The sequence below is a fragment of the Salmo trutta genome, chromosome 16, assembly GCF_901001165.1.
Source record: "Salmo trutta chromosome 16, fSalTru1.1, whole genome shotgun sequence".
Taxonomy (NCBI): Eukaryota; Metazoa; Chordata; class Actinopteri; order Salmoniformes; family Salmonidae; genus Salmo; species Salmo trutta.
This window is the reverse complement of record NC_042972.1, coordinates 35,606,413-35,623,614: the sequence shown is the minus strand read 5'-3', so window position 1 is coordinate 35,623,614 and position 17,202 is coordinate 35,606,413. Positions and strand designations below refer to the sequence as shown.

The following is a 17,202-nucleotide window of genomic DNA, read 5'->3' as shown; positions in this document are numbered from 1 at the left end:
TGAGAGTCAGAAGGATTAAATCTGTGCTAATCAGAATTGTCCTTATCCTGACACGCCGCATTAATCCCACACACACCCAAACACACACAGACTAATCCCATACACACACTCCCACCAGGAACCACAGTGACCCAGCATGCAGCAACACCCAAACAGCATGACCCCACTATACACACACCTTTTACCCTCTTACACACTAGCACACTATGTCACGTCCTGACCAGCAGGTGGAGTAGGTGTTAAATGTTGGTCAGGGCGTGGCAGAAGAAGTTGGGTTTTCTTTGTTCTGTCTAGGTTGGGTGTTTCTATGTAGAGGTAATTGGGGTGGACTTCCAATTGAAGGCAGCTGTGTGGTGTTGCCTTTGATTGGAAGTCCTATATTAGTTGGGTGTGTTTGTCTGTGTGTTTGTGGGGAATTGTTGTGAGCACTGCTTTGTTTGGGTTAGCCTGCCACACGGCACATTGTGAGTATTGTTTGTTGTTTTGTTTTTTCTCAAGTGGATACTTTACATGTTTTTATCAGTAATAAACATGAGTATCCACACTTCCGCTACGCCTTGGTCCTCCTTCGACGACAATCGTGACAGAATTCCCCACCAACACAGGACCAAGCAGCGGAAGAAGGCTGGCAAGGACTGGGAGACCGAGAGGCACCCCCAAGAATTTTTTAGGGGGGGGCACAAGGGCTGTGTGACGGAGCTGCCCGCCAGTCAACAGTCGTCGGAGCTGCCCGCCAGTCAACAGTCGTCAGAGCTGCCCGCCAGTCAACAGTCGTCAGAGCTGCCCGCCAGTCAACAGTCGTCAGAGCTGCCCGCCAGTCAACAGTTGTCAGAGCTGCCCGCCAGTCAACAGTTGTCAGAGCTGCCCGCCAGTCAACAGTCGTCAGAGCTGCCCGCCAGTCAACAGTCGCCAGAGAGGTCAGACTGCGCTGAACTGCCGGAGTGGCCAGACTGCCCTGAACTGCCAGAGTGGCCCGACTGCCCTGAACTGCCGGAGTGGCCCGACTGCCCTGAACTGCCGGAGTGGCCCGACTGCCCTGAACTGCCGGAGTGGCCCGACTGCCCTGAACTGCCGGAGTGGCCCGACTGTCCCGAGTGGCCAGACTGCCCAGACTGTCCCGAGTTGCCAGACTGCCCCGAGTTGCCAGACTGCCCCGACTGTCCCGAGTTGCCAGACTGCCCCGAGCTGCCGGAGTGGCCAGACTGCCCCGAACTGCCGGAGTGGCCAGACTGCCCAGACTGTCCCGAGTTGCCAGACTGTCCCGAGTTGCCAGACTGCCCAGACTGTCCCGAGTTGCCAGACTGTCCCGAGTTGCCAGACTGCCCAGACTGTCCCGAGTTGCCAGACTGTTCCGAGTTGCCGGACTGCCCGGACTGCCCCGAGCCGCCGGACTGCCCAGACTGCCTGGAACGGCCAGAACCTGAGCCGCCTCCAACATAGGTGGGTTGGGGAGGGGGGGTGTAGCACAGTGCCGTCGTTGACGGCAGCCACCCTCCCTTCCCTCCCTGTAGTTAGGGGGACATTTTCGGGTTGTTTTGTGTTTTTTCTTTTGAAGGTGCATTCGGGGTCTGCACCTTTAGGGGGGGGTAATGTCACGTCCTGACCAGCAGGTGGAGTAGGTGTTAAGTGTTGGTCAGGGCATGGCAGAAGAAGTTGGGTTTTCTTTGTTCTGTCTAGGTTGGGTGTTTCTATGTAGAGGTAATTGGGGTGGACTTCCAATTGAAGGCAGCTGTGTGGTGTTGCCTTTGATTGGAAGTCCTATATTAGTTGGGTGTGTTTGTCTGTGTGTTTGTGGGGAATTGTTGTGAGCACTGCTTTGTTTGGGTTAGCCTGCCACACGGCACATTGTGAGTATTGTTTGTTGTTTTGTTTTTTCTCAAGTGGATACTTTACATGTTTTTATCAGTAATAAACATGAGTATCCACACTTCCGCTGCGCCTTGGTCCTCCTTCGACGACAATCGTGACACTATTAGGTGACCCCCGAAGAGAGGAAGGCGAAAGGGAAAGGGGAATACCTAGTCAGTTGCATAACTTAATGCATTCAACCGAAATGTGTCTTCCGCATTTAACCCAACCCCTCTGAACGCTCAGAGAGAGGTAACGATACATAGGGCATTCTCACTGAATAGAGTTATCGGGAAGGACATTTCAATTTACATAATATGTTCATCCACTTTTCAATTTACATAACTAAAGCTAACAACACATCTTCATCAGGTAATGTTTGCCAATCAAAAATGTACGATTACCCCTCTAATACGAATAGAAAAGTACAGTAGGCATACCTTACAACATTACAACTAACCATGTGTAAGTACCACGTGTAAGTACAATTTCATCATAATGCATGATTCAATTAATGAAATAACCTGTTTTTCCCTCCCCATGTGTTGCATACACATGTACACTACCAAAAAAGGTCCAGCAATGCATACAATCAGACAAACTAATAAACAAAACCATCAATAAAAATAAATAAATATGTTTCTCATTATTTATTTGCTCTTATCTACATGAACTGAATGTGGGGGAATGCCAGATATTTTGGAAACATGTGGTCTGCCTTTGATGTTATAGAAAATATTGTCAGTGTGTTAAAGTAGGGGACTATCTGATTTCAAGAATAGTGTTATTCATTTCTTTGCCACAAGCACAGACAGATGAATATATTTGTTCTGATTTTTGTTCCATGGATCTAGTTCACTAGTCCCAAACAGACACAAGCTGGGCATGAGAAGGATATAAATCTGTAAACATTCTGAAATTGTGTTGATTACCGACTCCCAAAACATTGAAATAAGATTACATGTCCAAAACATGATAAAAAGTAACATTTTTCCTCTTACAGATCAAATCAAATGTATTTATATAGCCCTTCTTACATCAGCTGATATCTCAAAGTGCTGTACAGAAACCCAGCCTAAAACCCCAAACAGCAAGCAATGCAGGTGTAGAAGCACGGTGGCTAGGAAAAACTCCCTAGGAAAAACTCCCTAGAAAGGCCAAAACCTAAGAAGAAACCTAGAGAGGAACCAAGCTATGAGGGGTGGCCAGTCCTCTTCTGGCTGTGCCGGGTGGAGATTATAACAGCACCAACAAAGGAAAGACATCATTATTCTATGCTTATTTAAACCTGTAAATCGTGTTCCCATTTCAATCTAGTAACATTGGTGTCTACTGGCATATAATCTAACAACAATTTATAAACCCTAGAAATAAACGTATTATTTAGTAATACATCAAGTTTAGATAATGTGGGTTTCACAAGAGAACCCTGTTTCAATTTAACCATTATTTCAGACTTGAAAAAATCTAAACAAATGGTCAGATGGAATACAGAATTCATCTCGTTATTGTTGAAAAGAACAAAAAGTACCATCCTAGAAGAAGTGGTACATTTCCCTTAAACCCTTGTTGTGCCAGGATTTAAATGTAGCATCATTAAAACAGGATGAAAAGCAGGGATTCCTTTATATGGGAGCAAAAGGGGAGAGAGATGCATTGTAACCCAGTAATTTATGAGTTCCTTTCCATACTTCCCTGGGTTATTCATAATCTTCTTTATCTCTTCCAGGCCAAAATAGGGCAGGTATTTCAACTCATATGCTAAAGTGGCAAAGGATTCTAGCCTTGCCCAATAACTTAATGAGGGAGAAAACCATTGCTTAACTTGGGAGAGTTGGGCTGCCCAATAGTAAAGTTTTAGGTTGGGTAAATTCAGACCACCCGCATTATATGGAAGATACAGGACCTGCAGATGAATTCTGGGTGATTTGTTATTCCAAATAAATGAGGATAAGATGCTCTGCATGTTTTGTTTTTTTAATGCAGAGAGGGTGACATTGGAAGATTCTGAAACAAATAAAGAAATGTTGTTAATATTGACATTCTGATTACATTAACTCTGCCCACAAGAGAAGTAGGAATTAAGTACATGCTTTTCAAGTCATTGGTAACCATTTCAATAACAGGAATGTAGTTCAAGTTATACAAATCATGTACACTGAGTGTACCAAACATGAGTTGGCTGGATGTCCTTTGGGTGGTGGACCATTCTTTATTCACAAAGGAAACTGTTGAGCGTGAAAAGACCATCTGAGTTGCTGTTCTTGACAAAAACCAGTGCACCTGGCACCTACTACCATACCCCGTTCAAAAGCACATACATTTTTGGTTTCGCCCATTCACCCTCTGAATGGCACATCTACACAATAAATGTCTCAATTGTCTCAAGGCTTAAAAATCCTTCTTTAACCTGTCTCCTCCCCTTCATCTACAATGATTGAAGTGGATTTAACAAGTGACATCAATAAGGAATCATAGCTTTCACCTGGATTCCCCTGGTCAGTCTATGTCATGGAAAGAGTAGATGTTATTAATATTTTGCATACTCAGTGTACATTACTGGGTATGAAAATTCCGAAGTACGTAGCCCTTTCCTGCAGTCAAATTACCTAGTGTCCTAATGGGTGGAATGTTATTCATATTTTTCATAATTTCATAATTAATGATAACGGCAAAAATAACGGCAAAAATCCGGTGTTTATATGTTAAACAGTTTTATTATATTTCAGTCTTCTGTAATGTATATAAAGTGTAATATTGGGATGCACACTCAAAATGTAATACATCTAAACTCTATATCTGACATGGTACAGGTGTCTTCTTTTGTTAAGCCCATAACCATGTGAGGTGTATACTTTGGAAATAATTCCTTTCATTTGGTCATGTGATCTAATCATGGTGGCATAGGGGTTCTATGACCAAAGCAAAAAGTTCTGCACTGGTCGGACAGCCTTGCCTTGTCCCTCGAGACAACAGGAAGAGGGCTGAGTATTGGGTGTGGGTTTTAAAGCTGCAGTTTGAAACTTTTTGACCTGACCAAATTCACATAGAAATGTGAGTTATAGATCTGTCATTCTCATTGAAAGCAAGTCTAAGAAGTGGTAGATCTGTTCAATATGCGCTATTTCTATGCTTCCCGTTCTTAAGTTTTGTTTTTGTGCCTTTTACTTTCCGTTTTGTACACAATACAATATTTTTAGTTATGGAAAGATATTTTACAGCAATTTAGATGGTACAATGATTCTCTACAGTATACTTGCTTGTTTTGTTACATAAACTGAAATTAGGCGAACTATTAGAATTTTAGCAACCAGTAAATGGCGGAGCGATTTCTGTGTAACGCATCTTAACTACTGTCACCAGTGAATTATAAATAATTTGAGTACAAAAGACAAAACCTTGATAATACAGACATAACGTACAGGTACGTCCATTCCACTCTGTCGAATGCTGTTTCAGCATCAAGGGAGACTACAACATTTGGGGTCTTAAGAACATTAGTATAAAAAGAATGTCAAAATATATACGTAAATTATCATCAGGGGAGAGACGACCCTGAACAAAACCAGTTTGGTCTGTGTGGATGAGATTGGGCAGCACAGATTCCAGGCGCAGAGTTAATATTTGTGAAATCAACATATAATCAACATTTAAAAGTGACACTGGTCTATGGGGGCGGCAGGTAGCCTAGTGGTTAGAGCATTGGGCCAGTCACCGAAAGGTTGCTGGAAGGAATCCCCGAGTTGACAAGGTAAAACAATATGTCGCTCTGCCCCTGAACAGTTAACCCACTGTTCCTAGGCCTTTTTTTCTTGAAGCAATGGCTTTTTTCTGGCCACTCCAATACCTTGACTTTGTTGTCCTTAAGCCATTTTTCCATAACTTTGGAAGTATGCTTGGGGTCATTGTCCAATTGGAAGACCCATTTGCGACCAAGTTTTAACTTCCTGACTGATGTCTTGAGATGTTGCTTTAATATCCACATAATTTTCCATCCTCATAATGCCATCTATTTTGTGAAGTGCACCAGTCCCTCCTGCAGCAAAGCACCCCCACAACATGATGCTGCCACCCCCGTGCTTCACGGTTGGGATGGTGTTCTTCGGCTTGCAAGCATCCCCTTTATCCTCCAAACATAACGATGGTCATTATGGACAAACAGTTCTATTTTTGTTTCATCAGACCAGAGGACATTTCTCCAGAAAGTACGATCTTTGTCCCCATGTGCAGTTGCAAACTGTAGTCTGGCTTTTTTATGGCGGTTTTGGAACAGTGGTTCCTTTCTTGCTGAGTAGCCTTTCCGGTTATGTCGATATAGGACTCGTTTTACTGTGGATATAGACACTTTTCGACCCCTTTCCTCCTGCATCTTCACAAGGTCCTTTGCTGTTGTTCTGGGATTGATTTGCAGTTTTCGGCACCAAAGTAAGTTCATCTCTGGGAGACAGAATGCGTCTCCTTCCTGAGCGGTATGACGGCTGCGTGGTCCCATGGTGTTTATACTTGCGTACTACTGTTTGTACAGATGAATGTGGTACCTTCAAGCGTTTGGATTTTTTTTCTGAGGTCTTTTCTTTTGATTTTCCCACGATGTCAAGCAAAGAGGCACTGAGTTTGAAGGTAGGCCTTAAAATACATCCACAGGTACACCTCCAATTGACTCAAATGATGACATTTAGCCTATCAGAAGCTTCTAAAGCCATGACATCATTTTCTGGAAGTTTCCAAGCTGTTTAAAGGCACAGTCAACTTAGTGTATGTTAACTTCTGACCCACTGGAATTGTGATACAGTGAATTATAAGTGAAATAATCTGTCTGTAAACAATTGTTAGAAAAATTACTTGTGTCATGCACAAAGTAGATGTCCTAAACGACTTGCCAAAACTAGTTTGTTAACAAGAAATTTGTGGAGTGGTTGAAAAATGAGTTTTAATGACTCCAACCTAAGTGTATGTAAACTTCCGACTTCAACTGTATATACTGAGATCCTGTGACACTTAGATTGCACACAGGTGGACTTCAACAAATTATGTGACTTCTCAAGGTAATTGATTGCACCTGATCTTATTTAGGGGCTTCATAGCAAAGGGGTGAATACATATGCACGCACCACTTTTCCATTTTTATAAAAAAAATAATAATATGTAAACAAGTAATTTCTTTCATTTCACTTCATCAATTTGGACTATTTTGTGTATGTCCATTACACGAAATACAAATAAAAATCCATTTAAATTACAGGTTGTAACGCAACAAAATAGGAAAAACGCCAAGGGGGATGAATACTTTTGCAAGGCACTGTACAGGCTTCAGGGTATCCCAGACCATTAAAGGGCATACTGCTGTGTTCCGGTGCCCTTCAAATAAAAAATGGAAGTGATTATTAACATAATCAATCATTGATGATTTGCTAGGAGCTATATGTTGAATCTCCAAGATGGTGGTGTCATAGGAGGTCCTTCAAATTCATTGGGGAAAAAACAGGGCAGAGGGGTCAGATACAATTCTAGGAAAATAAACAACTTGAAATCTTGGAGAAAAAATAATTATGGAACAAAAAAGTATATTCTTGAATAGGATTTGTGTACATAATAAAAATAATAGCCCCTTTCATTAGAATGTGTTGTTCTCCATACTTCTTGAATTCCCAAATCTTGAGTGTTAAAACCTGTTGGGGCTAGGGGGCAGTATTTGCACGGCCGGATAAAAAAACGTACCCGATTTAATCTGGTTCCTACTCCTGCCCAGAAACTAGAATATGCATATAATTAGTAGATTTGGATAGAAAACACTCTAAAGTTTCTAAAACTGTTTGAATGGTGTCTGTGAGTATAACAGAACTCATATGGCAGGCCAAAACCTGAGAAGATTCTATACAGGAAGTGCCCTGTCTGACCATTTCTTGTCCTTCTGTAGCCTCTCTATCAAAAATACAGCATCTCTGCTGTAACGTGACATTTTCTAAGGCTTCCATTGGCTCTAGGAAGGCGCCAGAAAGTGGAATGATAGCTCTGCAGTCTCTGGGCGAAAAACAGCAGGGGTTTTTGTGAGTGGTCCTTCTGAGGACAATGACACTGGCGTGCGCATGCACGAGACGACTCCATTTGTTTCTTTCACTTTTTGAACGAATACAACGTCTCCCGGTTGGAATATTATCGCTATTTTACGAGAAAAATTGCATAAAAATGTATTTAAACAGCCTTTGACATGCTTCGAAGTACGGTAATGGAATATTTAGAAATGTTTTGTCACGAAACGCGCCGGTGCGTCACCCTTCGGATAGTTACCTGAATGCACGAACAAAACGGAGCTATTTCAATATAACTATGGATTATTTTGAACCTAAACAACATTTGTTGTTGAAGTAGAAGTCCTGGGAGTGCATTCTGACGAAGAACAGCAAAGGTAATCCAATTTTTCTTATAGTAAATCTGAGTTTGGTGAGTGCCAAACTTGGTGGGTGTCAAAATAGCTAGCCGTGATGGCCGGGCTATGTACTCAGAATATTGCAAAATGTGCTTTCACCGAAAAGCTATTTTAAAATCGGACACCACGATTGCATAAAGGAGATCTGTATCTATAATTCTTAAAATAATTGTTATGTTTTTTGTCAACGTTTATCGTGAGTAATTTAGTAAATTCACCGCAAGTTTGCTGTGGGTATGCTAGTTCTGAGCATCACATGCTAATGTAAAAAGCTGTTTTTTGACATAAATATGAACTTGATTGAACAAAACATGCATGTATTGTATAACATAATGTCCTAGGAGTGTCATCTGATGAAGATCATCAAAGGTTAGTGCTGCATTTAGCTGTGGTTTTGGTTTTTGTGACATATATGCTTGCTTTGAAAATGGCTGTGTGATTATTTTTGGAGGGTATAATCCTCACATAATCTAATGTTTTGCTTTCGTTGTAAAGCCTTTTTGAAATCGGACAGTATGGTTAGATTAACAAGAGTCTTATCTTTAAAATGGTGTAAAATAGTCATATGTTTCAGAAATTGAAGGTATAGCATTTTTTAGGTGTTTGTATTTCGCGCCACGCTATACTATTGGATATTGGTGAGGCGTTCCCCTAACAGGTTAGGTTAAGGACAAGTATGACAGGATTGTTATGTAGTTATCCCTAGGACCAGGAATTTATCCAGGAGTTTTTTCTTTCAAACCATACTGTGTGACCTGTCTAGAAAAAATCTAGTCCATCATGGCCCATATAAAACCTTTATTTATTTTTTACTCTGGGTCCCAGGAAAACAATTTCCCTTGTGGTGCCACCTATGACATCACCAAACAATGTTACACATATTCTATTTGTACTATCTCAAAATGTTTACTTACATATCTCAAAGTTGAGATAGTAAACCTATCGACCTAAAACAAATGTTAGGGGAATGGGTTTCCATAGTTCTATGTGGCTCAGTTACTGCTACAATTTCTGAATGTAACAGGCTGTTACTGCAATTTCATGTTAAACTCAATAAAACAAGTCTTAAATATGAGGAGAATTCTGTTCACACTGCCCTGCCCGGATAGGGGTAACTGTAGGGCGCGGGTCATACATGACCTCTGGAGGGAGCGCTTGAGACGTGATCATTTGGCAAGTTTACACAACAGTATTGTCTCTCCAGAACCTCTCTAAAATGTCCCTTTGTTATCGTCAATGTGAAAAAGGTCATAGAGGGTGAGGAGGTAGAGACGGATAGAGATGAAGACCGAGTGCAAAAGAAAATACAGAAAAGCTAAAGAGAGAGCGAGAGATAGAGAGGATCACTAAGATTCTCTCTAAAACTTGGATCCCGCTGCAGGTTGAAATGAAACACACACACACGACTGGCCTTTTATCAATAAGTCATCACCATGCTGTATTAGCAGCCCCAGCTAGCACATGTGGTTCCTTGGATGTTATGGAAATGTACGTTTTTGGTTTCCCATTGGTTCTGGGAACGAAGCCATACATTTCCTGAACAATAAAACTGAAAGTTTTTTTTAAAACGTTCTGAGAACGGAAGGGAACATTTAGCATGTTCTGGGAACTCATACGAAGCTGTTAATTTGAGTCTATTCAAACCGATCCCATTTCAAAAGAAACAAGCACTCATTTAGATCAGGTAGGGTCAATTAGTGGGCGCATCCAACACACCAAAACACACTTAACAATATAGAGGATAGAGAGAGTTTTGTTGATGCTGAAAACGGAATGCATATGTTTATAAATAACATTCTTAGAACATTCTATGAATGTTAGTAATGTTTTCTTATGGTTTTAATGGAACATTTTAAATAGAACCAGGAGGAAACCTGAAGAAACGTTATGCTGAAGTACTGAAATTCCCATAGAAGAACATTGATTCTTAACGTTCTCTGAACGTTCTAAGAACATGAGTTTAAATAAAACCATGACGAAAACAGTAGAAAACGTTGAAGTACTGAAATTCCCATAGAAGAACGTTGTTTCTTAATATTCTTAGAACAATTTGAGAACGTTCCTTTAAATAGAACCATGGGGAAACCTATAGGAAACGTTATACTGAAGTCCTGAAATTCTCACTTAAGAAACATAGGGTTCTCAGAACGTTATGTGCTAGCTCATTATCTTACACCATTCCAGAACATTGGGGGAAGGTTGTATGCAAAATAATCATAGGACAAACACGCTCTCACCAAGCTCTAAGAAACATGGTTCTCAGAACATTACAGTATGTGCTAGCTGGGGCATTTAGCACAATGATGAATTATAAGCTAACACACACACAGACACACACACACACACACACACACACACACACACACACACACACACACACACACACACACACACACACACACACACACACAGTACTAGTAGGATTTAGAAGCAGGCTAAATTATCAGCACAACCTATCTGTGAGATTCCCTCCAAATCACATTCAGACAGAACCATTTGGAGGAGAGGTATATAATGCTTTGGTGCATCAGTTATGCCTGATTTATACAATGGGTGGGTCTAATCCTGAAAGCTGATTGGTTAAAAGTGCATTCCAGCGGTGTCTTATCCACAAGTTACCACCGGCTAAATCTATGGTGTTAAAATGCCTATTTACTCTGTTCCATCTGACTGTGCAATCCACTGTCTCATCAGCCCAGCCAGGCAAGTTATAAACTTGACCTCCACTATAAAAAGCATCTAGACATTATCTCACATTCCTTTGTATAAACTAGTGATGCACCGATATGACATTTTTGCCCAATACCGATATCCGATATTTTCCTTGCCAAAAAACCACGGTACCGATAACCGATATTTAACATTTTAGCGGCCTTTTAAGAATTCTAGTACAGTTAAATAGTTAACACACACACATGGACGCAGCAGTCTAAGGCACGGCATTTCAGTGCAAGAGGCGTCACTACAGTCCCTAGTTTGAATCCAGGCTGCATCACATCTGGCCGTGATTGGGAGTCCCATAGGGCGGTGCACAATTGGCCCAGCGTCATCCGGGTTTGGCCTGGGTAGGCCGTCATTGAAAATAAGAATTTGATCTTAACTGACTTGCCTAGTTAAATAAAGGTTACACACGCACACACGCACGCACGAACACACACACACACAAAGTTAATTTGTTGGCATTTACGTAAGAATAATGAAAATGACTGCAGTTTCTACTGGTCATTGTTTTCAGGCAGGTTGTATTGGTGATAGCTAGGTACCAAGCTAAAACTAGCTACCTCAGAGGTTGCGGTCAAACAAATTATGCTTTATTACCAACGCGGTATTGTAAACACATCGTAAACACAACTGGTGTTTACAGAATTTTTTTTACAGCTTTGACAGTGCTACTGTATCTTTTTGACATGCAAATACCCAAACGGCGTTCCATAGTATGTATGTTTTGAAGCTAATAAAAGTGACGCTATTACTGTGTAACTCCGGTAGGGCAACATCTGAAAAATAGAGCCCTTGGTAGTGTGTATCGGTGCTCGACCAGTCGGTGAAGGCCAACATCACCCACGACAGAGAACGGTTGATTGTCAAGGGCAATAAATTCCATTATCTTGGTGTTAATGGATTTCACCTTTGAGTTGTCTTGCTGAAATGTTCTTATTCTTTCAAATGACTGCTCAACTTCTTGACTGCTCGATCCACACAGCAGACATTGTGGGCTAGGTTATGAATGCTGTGTTGCACGTGTAGTGCAACATTTTACGTGGCATCATTATGATATGTACCTATGTTATATAAGTATGCACATCAGCGTTGACATCGGTTTTGCACATTGGCGTTAAACTAGACATCGGCATTTTTAGCTAATATCGGCCGATTCCGATATGTTCACCAATATATTGTGTATCCCTAGTATAAATCTTGCTGTCTGTCTCTTCGGCATTTGCAACATTGTTTCAATATTCATATTCGATCTCGAAGTCGGGACGAGAGAGAAAGGCAGGCAGTGTTTCTCCGCCAGTTGAAATCATGAATCAGCTGGCATCATTTTTATGGATATATATAAAGAAATGTCAATTGAAAAAAGGTCAAACGAAATGAAGTGCAGCTAGTTTGCAGTCTTCCCATCTTCAGTTTGAAGTGATTGTGTTAGCTGTGTTGTTGGCTAGCTCCTCTGAACAACAGTGTCCTGACGAGAGAGCACATTTTCTATGCCAGGTGAAATCGTACCTCATTAGCTCATTGTTATGGATGTGTCCAATAAATGTCACTAGAAAACAGCTTAAACAAATGCAGCTACTGTTGTTATTCTGTCTACATTGTTTGACATGACTATAAGTTAGCCGTAGTTAGCTAGCTAGCAAGCAAGAGATAAGAACGTTGACAGCCAGTATGGCAATGGAACATTTAGAACGAACGACTGGGTCGCATCTATAGATACAGAACAAAAAGACTGAACGACTGGGTCGCGTCTCTGGCAACCGAACCAATAGAACGAACGAACAGTTGGCTTCGGTAGAAACCCTAGATTTGTTTCGGGACGATATCTTGTGGAAGGATGAAATAGTATCAATAAATTCATCAAAATAAAATTTTTAATGAAAATATGAATATGTTGGTAACCCGTTGTAGAAAAGTGATAATGCCCTCGAAGCCGGTGTTTGGAAGTGTCACATCTTCTCCTGCTCCTCCTCTCCGGCATATGACATTACCAGAATACTAACCACTGGTCCTGGGATTCATCATTACGCAAACATGTTAATCATTATGATTCACACCTGGACTTCATTACCTTCATTATTTCCTCCCCTTTATATGTCACTCCCTTATGTTTCCTAACCAGTTGGTATGCTCTTGTTTACCGGCGTGTAGCCTTATGGATTTGGCTCGTTACTGGTTTTGTTGTTTTATTAAACATTTCACCTGCACCTGCTTCCCGACTCACAGCTCTGTTACTACAGGAAGATATATTGGCATGGTTTGCCGGCCTGAGACAAACAATACCCGTGCCAATATATCCTCCAAACACTGGCTTCTCTGGCATTATCACTTAAATGACATACACAATCACAAACACATACATAAACACACATTCTCTCTCCATGTCTCTCTCTCCCTCAAACACAGAAACAGGAGTATGCCTATAAAGGACAAAGGGGAGACAGACACTATGGGGTGTTTAAGTATTCAGGAAACTTTAGGCCTCTGATGAAACAGATGAGCTTTGAAGGAATCCTCCCAGGGACACCCAACCTTCCCCTGAACTGAGCCTTCACTCCATCATCAAACACACACAGAAGGAGAAAGAGACAATGAGAGAGGAGAGGGTCTGTCTTCACGCATACTCTCGACTCTGTGTTTCCTACACAAAAATCTCAGCACTGAAAGATCACAAACTGCTCTCAATTCGGAACCACATACACACATGCAGGCACACACACAGACACACACACTTGATTCCAGTGAGTGCTCTGTTCTGTAGGCTGCAGATATGCTGTTTGTCCTTCACTGAGACAGATCACATGAAAAATGTAATGAATTGCCTCAGAGGAGAAACCACAAGTCAAATAAGCTTTACATCGCATAGTAATGAATGTACATCTCCTAGATCAGGTATTCCCAAAATGGGGTACTTGGGTACACGCAATGCCATCGGGGATACGCCAAATAAAAATGTGATTCACATAAAAAATATATATATATTTTTTTTACACTTTTCTTCACATTTTCAAACAGTCCATTTAGTAAGGCCCGTGTCCATAGAGACACATACCAACTCTACTGGTAGTACTGCTACTGCCAGCAGTACTACACCTGCAACTGTCGACACAAGTTGTTCTGCTTCCACGAGCACATCCAATGCTAGCATCAGTAATTCTACATTTGTTGTTAGCTCAGCTAGCACAGACACTGACAGTTGTGAATCTGATGCAGCCGAAGATCTACTGCCCCCTTACCCGGGAAAGCACAAAACAGACAGGGACGTTGGACCATCAAAGAGGAGCAAATATAATGATAACTACATTTATTTGGGGTTCACTTATATTGGGAGGAGTGCCTTTCCTCAGCCACAGCGTGCTATACAGTTGAAGTCGGAAGTTTACATACACCTTAGCCAAATACATTTAAACTCAGTTTTTCACAATTCCTGACATTTAATCCTAGTAAAAATGTCCTGTTTTAGGTCAGTTAGGATCACCACTTTATTTTAAGAATGTGAAATGTCAGAATAATAGTAGAGAGAATTATTTATTTCAGCTTTTATTTCTTTCATCACATTCCCAGTGGGTCAGAAGTTTACATACACTCAATTAGTATTTGGTAGCATTGCCTTTAAATTCTTTAACTTGGGTCAAACGTTTCGGGTAGCCTTCCACAAGCTTCCCACAATAAATTGGGTGAATTTTGGCCCATTCCTCCTGACAGAGCTGGTGTAACTGAGTCAGGTTTGTAGGCCTCCTTGCTCGCACACGCTTTTTCAGTTCTGCCCACCAATTTTCTATGGGATTGAAGTCAGGGCTTTGTGATTGCCACTCCAATACCTTGACTTTGTTGTCCTTAAGCCATTTTTCCACAACTTTGGAAGTATGCTTGGGGTCATTGTCCATTTGCGACCAAGCTTTAACTTCCTGACTGATGTCTTGAGATGTTGCTTCAATATATCCACATAATTTCCCATCCTCATAATGCCTTCTATTTTGTGAAGTGCACCAGTCCCTCCTGCAGCAAAACATCCCCACAATATGATGCTACCACCCCCGTGCTTCATGGTTGGGATGGTGTTCTTCGGCTTGCAATCCTCCCCCTTTTTCCTCCAAATATAACGATGGTCATTATCAGACCAGAGGACATTTCTCCAAAAAGTACGATCTTTGTCCCCATGTGCAGTTGCAAACCGTAGTCTGGCTTTTTTATGGCGGTTTTGGAGCAGTGGCTTCTTCCTTGCCTTTCAGGTTATGTCGATATAAGACTCGTTTTACTGTGGATACAGATACTTTTGAACCTATTTCGTGCAAAAGTACTATCTCACAACTCGATGAAACCTTCACTCTTGCGCAGACATTTAGAAACAAAACATGGCAATTTGAAAAATAAGCCACAGGAGTTTTTTATTGAGAATTAAGACGACTTTTGAGTAGTAAGACATGTATAAAAGCAACAGATACCATTAATAAGAAGGGGCTAGAAGCGTCTTATATGGTGAGCTACCGAGTGGCAAGGACAGGCAAGCCCCATACTATTGTGAAGGACTTAATTCTTCCAGCTGCCGCGGATATGGCTGGGACAATGCTGGAGGAAAAGGACAAAAAAACTATACAGACAATGACTTCATCAAACAACACTGTTTCACGACGCATCAGTGACATGGCAGGAAATGTTTTGAAGCAATTACTGCTTCGCATACAAGCTAGTGAATTCTATGTGTTACAATTGGATGAGTCAACATACGTGGTGGGCCTGGCACAGCTCCTGGTATTACGTTTATGGGGGGTCAATTAAAGAAGACATCCTCTTCTGCAGTCCACTGGAGACCAGGACAACAGGAGAGGATATTTTTTAAGTACTGGACAGCTTTGTGACATCAAATGGACTTTGATGTGTTGATATCTGCACTGATGGCGTAAAAGCTGGGTTGACAGGGAGACATAGTAGAGTGGTAACGCGCGTACAAGCAGTTGCTCCCGATGCCACTTGGGTACACTGCAGCATCCACTGAGAGGCTCTTGCTGCCAAGGGAATGACCTGACAGCTTGAAAGATGTTTTGGACACTACAGTGAAAATTGTTAACTTTGTTAAAGCAAGGCCCATGAACTCTCATGTATTTTCTGCACTATGCAATGATATGGGCAGCGACCAAGTAACGCTTTAACAACATACAGAAGTACACTGGTTATCAAGGGGTTATCAAGTATTTACATGTTTTTTTAAATTGAGAGACGAGCTTAAAGTTTTCTTTACTGGCCATCATTTTCACTTGTCTGACTGCTTGCATGATGAGTTTCTCACACGACTGGCCTATCTGGGTGATGTTTTTTCTCGCCTGAATGATCTGAATCTAGGATTACAGGGACTCCCCACAACTATATTCAGTGTGCTGGACAAAATTGAGGCTATGATTAAGAAGTTGGAGCTCTTCTCTGTCTGTATTAACAAGGGCAACACACAGGTCTTTCCATCATTGTATGATTTTTTGTGTGCAAATGAACTCAAGCTTACGGACAATGTCAAATGTGATATAGCGAAACACCTGAGTGAGTTAGGTGCTCAATTACGCAGGTACTTTCCAGAAACGGATGACACAAACAACTGGATTTGTTATCCCTTTCATGCCCTGCCTCCAGTCCACTTACCGATATCTGAACAAGAGAGCCTCATCGAAGTTGCAACAAGCGGTTCTGTGAAAATTGAATTTAATCAGAAGCCACTGCCAGATTTTTGGATTGGGCTGCACTCAGAGTATCCTGCCTTGGAAAATCACAATGTTAAGACTCTCTCCGATACAACCCAACTTTTAAAAATGTGACTAGGCAAGTCAGACAAGAACACATTCTTATTTACAATGACAGCCTACCCCGGATGACACTGGGCCAATTGTGTGCCGCCCTATGGGACTCCCAATCAAGGCCAGATGTGATGCAGCCTGGATTCAAACCAGATACTGCAGTGACACCTCTTGCACTGAGATGCAGTGTCTTAGACCACTGCACCACTCGGAGCCCAAACATTGCAGACTTATGTGCATCCTTTCAAGCACACCCTTCTCATTAACCTGTGGTGAGTTATTCACAATTTTCAATGAACAAATAAAGTTTTATACGTAAGATGGCTAAATAAAGAGCAAAATGATTGATTATTATTAGATTATTATTTGTGCCCTGGTCCTATATGAGCTCTTTGTCACTTCCCTATGAGCCGGGTTGTGACAAAA

The 17,202-nt window shown here is 41.5% G+C and overlaps 1 protein-coding gene across 1 annotated transcript in view; it reads right to left on the bottom strand.

Annotated features, from left to right (window-relative positions):
- camta1b (calmodulin binding transcription activator 1b) overlaps nt 1-17,202 on the bottom strand; it is a 171,668-nt gene that overhangs the window by 77,476 nt on the left and 76,990 nt on the right. The gene's annotated exons all lie outside the window — the stretch shown is intronic.